Genomic DNA, 7,167 nt, shown 5'->3' with positions numbered 1-7,167 from the left:
AAAACTGAACACATTTTCAGTGCGCAGAGTCAGGGGGAGTCATGGTGGTAGTGTGGCTTAGCTTTCCTTCCCGTTTGTTCTTGTGGACCCAACTTCATGAACGGTTAGTAGGAAAGTAGTATCAAGTGAAAGGAACATTTCCAAGTTTTTCCTCGAAGGTTGCAGAACTCTTTCGAGAAGTGTCTTAAAAACTTTGAAGGCTTTAGTAGCCCAAGAGAACAAGATATTACAGGAGATACGAGACGAATCATGCATGCATTTCTAAGTTGGGTAGTAGTGCTGGGAGAGAAAGAAGGTTACTGTAGGGAGTGAACGTTTGGCTCACAAACATGGAAGTAAGTGTACACTTGGAAGAAACCAGCTGCTTTCTCCAACGCTAGGGTCCAGTCTCCTTCCCCATTGCTAGGGCCCAGCTCTGCCCTAGCTCCCAGCAGCGCCCAGCTCTCCGTGGAGAGGTCTCTCTGACACTGTTCTCTGCACTTACCACAGCTCCATCCTCCTCTGAAGTCGCTTTTTCTTATTCTTGTCTGCATTGCTCTCCAGGAGACCTCGTGACGGTCCATATTTATTTCTTATAAACATAATTAGATGGTTGATATAAGTTAATTATATTTGTGAATACATTTAATTTAAATATATGAGTGATTCATTATTTTAATAGTTGACATTGTTTGGGTCTGGTAATAAAGGAATGAAGATAACTCTGTGTCTCTGATTATACTTCTTATAAATAATTACTAAATATAAGTCATGAAATAGGTCTTTGATTGTCATATCAGTGTTTTTGACTCCCAACTGACAAACTAATTTGAATATATTTTTTGAAAAATAAATATATGTTTTCCTGTACTGTACAATCCTCAGAGTGTGAAGGGACACTGAAAGTTACCAATACTTATGTTTGTTGGGTGACTGTGTTTGTATGTGTTAGGGAGACTTAATTTTTAGAGGATCAATACCGTACTCAGAATGTTCAATTTATGTTACTTTCTGACGTTTCATCATGTTTTATGATCTTTGAACACTTTAATAACTGGTACTTGATTTTGCAATGAAACTAATGAAGCATTTATAGTACATTTAATCCAAGGGATCAAGGTAGATGCGTGGCTTGGACCATTCCTAGACATGCTCATTTGAGACATCTCCAGCTTTACACACCTAGGAAGGGAAAGGAAGTAACATTTATGTAAAAGCACTTCGGGAATTCCACTGTTTGTAGTAGAATCAATGGAAACAAACCTTCAGAAAGTATCTGGTCCCTACTTATCTAAAAGGGACCTTGATCTTTGTGAGGCTCAGGATCTTGTCTGGAGTAATAAATAATGAGTCCACAGGGACTGTAGTGCTCTTGTGTAGCCATACTGCTTTATTTTCAGGGTTGAATGGGCTTGATATTGTCTTAGAGTTTCTAGTTGTACAATGAAACACCGTGACCACAAAACAAGTTGGAAAGGAGAGAGTTTATTTGGCTCACCTTTCCACATCATAATCCATCATTGAAAGTAGCCAGGACAGGAACTCAAACAAGTCAGGAACCTGGAGGCAGGAGCTGCTGCAGAGGCTGTGAAGGGGAGCTACGTACTGGCTTGCTCCCCATGCTTTGTTCAGCCTGCTTTCTTATAGAACTTAGGACCACCAGCCCAGGAGTGGCCCCACAATTGGCTAGGCCCTTTTTAATCAATCATTAATTGAGTAAATAACCTACAGCTGGATGTTATAGAAGCATTTTCTCAATTGGGAATCCTTCCTTTTAGATAACTCAAGCTTGTGTCAAGTTGACATAAAACTATCCATACAGCCACAGGGTCATGTTACTCTCTGGAATGCTTCAACCCTTTTAATGAAACTTAATTTGATGTGAGAAGAAATTTTCTTTGCATGGATTTATTTTCAAAAAGTATTACAGTTGTCTTGTAGTTCTACAGGGTAGAAATTTATTGACTTAAGAAAAATCAAAGAGTTAGTTAAGCCCTCGATGTACTAGCTGCATTTGTAATTTAAAGAGACAAGCAGGCTTGTTCAGGAAACTTTCCCTAGCAGAGATCTCCAGCATCCCAGGCAGCTCTCTTTAAGGAAGCAGGTTGCGGCTGCTCCATCAGGCTGTGCATGGTGTTTTTCTTCTCTGTAAACTCCGGAGATTGGCATTACTCCGCAGTCGTGTCACAGCCCGCAGTCATTTAATGCCTCTTCTTGTGAGGCCAGGATTCCACGCCCAAGTGCATTTAGTAGGTCAGTACAGTAATTTTAAATGTCTTTCTTTCAATCTTTTGCCATCTTCAATTATACCTTTCCACCCTACTATTTGTGTAATTTTCTTCTGTCTGAAGTCTCTTTACTGTTGTTCTCTATTGCACAGCATGACAAATTACCCATCAAGCCATAGCTTTTCAGCCCAGAAATGCGCAATAACACGGAGTCATGGCATTATCGCATGTTGTGCACTTTATTTCCTCACAGTTCATTCAAGTGTGTCACTTTATTTTCCTGGCTTCCTTTTGTCATCATGGAGATTAACCATTTTATCCTTCCTAAACTTTTGAAACAATTAGAATTTCATTAGAGTGGGACCGGGAGTGAGGACTTGCTCAGTCAGATACAGACTATACTTTTCACATTATCAGTGGCAAAACTAAAGCCTTGAATCCTGCATCCTTTTTTGAAGGAGACACTTTAGGGCTTATTACACAGCTGAATAACATTGGCTCTGGATGTGAGAATTATTTGGGGCTGTGGCCACCAAGCGCATTAACTGTAAGAAACCATTTAGTCTGACATCAAGTGCCTGATTCCTAAGTTTTTCTGGGAATTAGGAAACGCTCAGGACTCCTGTGTTCTGTACACTATTTTTCCCCTCTTAGCTTTGACTAAATACCGATAGTGTACAGTGTGCAATGAGATACAATAGGCATGGAAAGTGTGTGCTCAAAGATCAATTGGTATTGATGCTCTAATCAGCAGTGCTGCAGCTGGGATGTAGACACAGCACTGGAAATGGTGATTAAGATTGTATTCAGAAGCATCTGAAAACCCACATGACATTTAGCACTGCTTTCAAATAGATTGCTGTTTTGCCAGATAATAAGTGAGTTGGGTAGCCGGTGGTAAATGTAGATTCTTCTATGTTAATTTACGAGATACTTTATGGCAATATATTTTTGCATATGTCCTAGCTTTTCTTTTAAATTATGTTAAGTATTGAGTATACATTATATGTCAGGAGAAGACGTATAGAGAAGAGCTGTGGGTAAACAAAAACTTAACAGCAGTTTTGCCACAATCACCTGAAAGCCAGCCACGCAGTGACTACAAGGAGAACATGAAAAAAGCCAGAGGAAGGAAGGGCTGATCAGCTTAGCCTGAAACCTCACTGGGTGAAGAGGTGGAGAGAACAAGAGCAAGGGAAAAATGGAAGGGAAAGGGTGCAGGGAGGAGTAGTTAGAAAGGAGAAAGGCAGTCAGAGTCATTGGATAGCAAAGAAGATTTTCAGTTTGAAGAATCATGCTTGTAGAATTAGAATTTCCTACCCATTAGCAAGTAATTAGCTGAAAGTATTAGCAAGAGATTTGTTTTAGAAAAACTTAGGGAGAAAAGGCTTAGGCACTGTGTTTATAAGATTATTTCTAGTTGAGATGCATGTGTACTCTCCCCATTAGCACACTTACAGTGTACTGAAAATATACCTACTGAAAGGAAGAGCATCTACATGTTTGATCAGCTTCATTTTTTTATACATAAGCCAGATATTTAAATCAGGGTACAGTGATCTCTCTTATTTATATGTATCCACTGAACACAGCTGTACACTAATCTTGAACTAGTCTAGGATAGCTAAAAGCTGGAAGACCAAAGCTACAGAAGACAAAGGCCCTTAGGAACTAGACTATCAAAGACAAGGCAAGTTGCTGATATCCTGCGTAGGGTTTTATCAAGGTCAGGCAGAGGAAGTGAAGACTGGAAGCATTTGACAATAGTTTTTTAAGCCATAAACTACATCATATTTTCTTATATATAGTATTCACATGTTTTGACAATTTTATTCTTTTGAAAAAAAGGGAAGTATAAGATTTTTGAAGAATAAAAGGAATTAGGAGCAAAAAGAAAAGTGAAAACTTTAGAGAACATCCTAAGCTTCAAATGACTTCTTCGTGAAATTTTTTTTTACATGTGATACAAGCTGTAGTTCAAATGGAAAAGAAATTATTTCAGTACTTGTATTCGGGAAAATGAGTCTTAAAAGTAGACAAAGTGGCTCTGGAGTTACGATCCCTGGGACTCTAGCGTTCAGTCCAGCAGCAGCTGGCCACATCAGGCTATTAAGTGCTGGAAATGTTCCTAGTCCTATTTGCAATGTGCTGCAAGTGTGAAAACCACACCAGATTTCAAAGATATAATGCAAATAAAAAGGAATGTAAACTATGTCATTACTACATTTTAAAACTAATTACATTATGGATATGTTGGGTTAAATAAGATACTTTGCTGAAGTTAATTTCATCTGCTTCCATTTACTTTTTAACATGGTTACCAGGAGAATTAAAATTGCTTTCGCAGTTTGCATTTAGAGGTTGCATTTTATTTATATAGCTACAGGGAGTATGGCAGCTATTCTTTTTGAGAAAACAAATAAATAAAAAGAACAAAGGGAGATCTGGGCACTAAAAGTTTGAAGCAAAGTATTTGAACTTTCACGATAAGGGTGCCTCTCCATTTAATTGACCATGTTCAATTCCGTTAATAAAGCATCAGATCCCTACAAAATACTAAGTAGCATTTGTGAAGGTGGTTCTGGTTGCTTAGTGGAGCTGAGGTTTGAGGTTCAGAGCAGAGAGTTCTTGCCCCAGATCCTCATGGACAGAGAAGCCCTGAGACAGAAGTCTTCTCATTAGACATCAGTAGGCCTGCTCTAGGATCCACAGCTGTTGTGGATGAGAACCTGAGACTTTTTTGGCTGCATTTGTATTTGGTGTCAAGTAGTCAAGGGCATCTTGTCATTTGCACAGAAGGAATATTTGTGTGCTGTGATACAAACATGTCCAAAATGACTCCACCCATGAAGGGAGGCCCTTGGCTGAGGACACAGGAAGAAACAATATAAAGGAAGAGTTGTATGAGAGAAGTAGCCTAAAGGAGGAAGCAGGACTTGATGAAAAAGACATGACTGAGAATATCGGTGCTTCTTACTTGAAAGGAACATTGCTCAACAACACTCATGTGCAGTAGCTTAGGGGTAACTACTGAAGCCACTTTTATGAGCTCTACGGAAATACAACTCCATTCTTGAGGAAACAACTGAATCTACTATTTCACTGAAAATACCTCTCATTAGTACTACAGGTTTGTCTCAGGAAATAATAATATTTCTACAGTAACAGCTTTGAAATTTAAAAAGCAACAAAGAAAATTGAAAGATGAGTGCAATTTTCAAGACTTGAGCCAAAAATGTGAGGGGGGGCACATTTGTACAGTGTATGAAATGAATTTTTACTTGAAAAAATTCTAGTTCTAGTGGAAATGTGTCAGTTTGAAATTAATAACTGTTTTCCTTTGGTGCAGCCTGTGTAAAGAAACGGCTCTACTTCTGAACAGTTTCCCTTCCTTCCCAGATACATGGAAATTCACTACTGTTGCTGACAAACAAAATACCACAAGATTTGTCATACAAATCACATTATAAGAGGTTCCAAAATCTTGACAACGTTGACAGTTGTTTTCAGCAAATGGCTGCTTTCCTCTGCACTGTCAATGTTGATGTCCTTCTGCACATGTAAAAGAGCAATGTGATTAAGGCAAGCTTGTCCACGCTATATCTGCGCCAAGTTTCCCGTCTCCGCACGGCACTGAGAGATTGCTCAGCTGTTGTAGATAAGGCAGGAATAGCTAGCAGATTTCTGCCATTTAAAAAAAAAAAAGAAACCCAGCATTCTCTGGGCATGCATTTCTGTAGGATTTCACCAACATCTGCTGCTGACCTAAAGTTTCCTATAGAAGTAGCATATTTAATTTGTATAAGCGATTCATAATGATATTAGTCAAAATTCATTTCCTTACCAAAAATACGAAATCTATTCACCAAGAGGAGATGGGCTGAAGCTGAATAAGTGTATATCCTTGACATTGTCACTGGAGCTTTGGGCCTCATAACTTTTTGGCCCATCCTAAATTTATTTTCTGCGTATTCTCTAAATTATATTTCACAAGAGAAACTTTTTCGAGAAAGAATAAAGAGCTATGAGATCTTGGTGATTCCACAGAAGGCCTACATTTCACACTTATCTTTTTTTTTATAGGCTCTCTGAAAATGTTTGATTTTTGGAAGCTAATTTATTCTGGAAGAATTCTGTAGTTGAATTTTAGTGTGACTTAAAATTGTCATATGTGCCATCCTCAAAAGAACATGCAAGATTTAGGTATTTCTTGTTGTCAGGGTAACTTTGATAATCTGTAATTTCTTTGATTTTTGGACAGTAGCTTGTCTACCATTTTATTTACCAGTACTGATGCAGAGAATCTATTCTCTGTCTGTATTTGACTTTGTTTCTTTTGAAATATGAGCACTGTGCAGATAAAAATAAAGAACTCTAGTTATTCCGGAGAAGTTGAACCTGCCCCATGGTACAGCATTTGTTACTTGATTCATCTATTCTCACTCACGGTCACCATCTAGTACAGCTGCATGCATTAACTGTCTGGCTTCTCTTTGAAAATCTTAAGCCACATTCTTGAGAACAGTTGCTTCATGTTGGTTGAAATTCTCAGTGGCACTTTTTTCCATTCACAGGAGCCAACAGCCTCCAAAGCAGACACATAGTTTCCAAGAACTCAGGCATAGTTCATGATTCCTGAATTTCAAATATTTCTTGTAGGAATCAGAATACCACGTACAATGTCTAAAACCTTTGCACTGGGAATTATAATAAAAGTGTACGTTTATACTATCAAGTCAGCATACCCGATTTTAAATATTTTCATTCTTATATCTAGCAGAGGGACTCAGTTTGGAAACTCACTCATAAAAAATTAATCCAATGGCTGTAAGCAAGCAATTATTTAAAGACATTAGCTTTCAGAAACATTAGAAGGAAAGGCGTTGTGAATGGAATTACTGTATGCTCTTACAGAATAGCTCTGTGTTGTCTCTTCCAGATTCATAATTTCCTGTGCACC

This window comes from Grammomys surdaster, unplaced genomic scaffold (assembly GCF_004785775.1).
Source record: "Grammomys surdaster isolate TR1022 unplaced genomic scaffold, NIH_TR_1.0 126391, whole genome shotgun sequence".
Taxonomy (NCBI): Eukaryota; Metazoa; Chordata; class Mammalia; order Rodentia; family Muridae; genus Grammomys; species Grammomys surdaster.
This window is presented reverse-complemented; position numbering follows the sequence as displayed.